Here is a 1,464-nt window from a genome sequence, read left to right on the forward strand (position 1 = left end):
TGGAATAGGCACATGATGTCTGGTATATGCACATTTATATTGTGTGGTAGACTTTATAAGGATTCGGGGGTGTCAGACCTCTGATGCAGCACGAGCTTAATGTGGCGCTAGCTCGTGGCTTCTACTATGTCGACACAATGGCTCCATGCACGGAGCATCTAAATGATCCCTCAGCTTGGGTTGATTGTTTAGGGGTTTGTAACAATCAGCTCCGGGTGGACGGGTTACATGTGGCAGATCGATTTAGGCCATGTTCTAGCTCGCCAAAGTGTGCGCGGATATTCAGGGCGTACAAGCGCTATTGGATCAACTTTTAAGACTCTTGCTACTTTCTTATTCTCACGCTCTATAGGCCAATTATAATAATTCATATCCATCTCTTCCAATATATCATATGCTTCATTAGCGCTTTTTCTCATAAACGCTCATCGTGATGCTGCATCTATAATGGTCCTTGTATTGCCCCCCAAACCATTGTAAAAAGTATGAACTAGCAGCCACTTCTCTATTCCATGATGTCAGCATTTCCTTTGCAATTACTTAAATCGTTCCCATGCATCATACAAAGACTCCCCATCCAGTTGATGGATGTTGTTAATCTCTCCTCTTATTATGGCTGACTTGGCAGGAGGAAAATATTTACCAAGAAACTTCTGAGCCAAATCTTCCCAAGTAAGTATAGGGTTTGCTTGTAAATAATTCAACCAACTCTTATCTATGTCCCTTAGTGAAAATGGGAATAGTCTCAATCGTACAACATCGTTACTTACCCCATTCATTTTAAATGTCGCACATTGTTGACGCGGTTCTTCGCCAACAGATAATTATACGAATAAACGGGATGGATTAGTGCTAAATAGTGAACCGTAATATGTAAATATTTATATTCCAAACTGGCGAAATTAGTATTGTGGGAAGGTTATCACTCCTTTCCTTTTAGGTGGTTCAAAGGTTAAAATCCCCCTAGTCCACCAGTCAATATTATTGATATCTCTCGAGTATTCCTTACAGAGTGCTTTTTTACAATCAAAACACCAACCCCTTGCAACGCCCAGAGTCTAGATTTTTATTGGGAGAGGATATCTGGGTGTTGGTAAAGGGGTTCATCCCCTGACCTTCTTACCCATCGTGTCATCTCTATGACACTTATGATTAATTCCTAAAACTTGACAATGAGGTGTTGTCTAATCAATAGGTAAAGGGGGATAATGGACCGCATGGCCCAAACCAGTCGTGGGGTGCCTGAACACGCACGTTTATGCTGCGTGTTCGAGAATTCAGGAATGGAATAGACACGTGATGTCTGATATGCGCACGTTTACATTGCGTGGTTGACTTCACAAATGGTCGGGGATGCCAGATCTATGCCGCACCTCGAGCTTGATGTAGCGCCAGCTCATGATATCCATACTGCTGACCCGTTGCCTTCGAGTATACTTGCTAACTCTTTGATCAACTCGGGCT

At 42.6% G+C, this 1,464-nt stretch overlaps 1 non-coding gene across 1 annotated transcript; it reads left to right on the forward strand.

The window, feature by feature from the left end:
• Positions 1 to 507: 507 nt before the first annotated feature.
• LOC133780785 (small nucleolar RNA R71) lies at positions 508 to 614 on the forward strand. Its single transcript, XR_009869603.1, has one exon. It is a non-coding gene; the product is annotated as a small nucleolar RNA R71 (small nucleolar RNA).
• The last annotated feature ends 850 nt before the right edge of the window (positions 615 to 1,464 follow it).

Source organism: Humulus lupulus, chromosome 5, assembly GCF_963169125.1.
Source record: "Humulus lupulus chromosome 5, drHumLupu1.1, whole genome shotgun sequence".
NCBI lineage: Eukaryota > Viridiplantae > Streptophyta > Magnoliopsida > Rosales > Cannabaceae > Humulus > Humulus lupulus.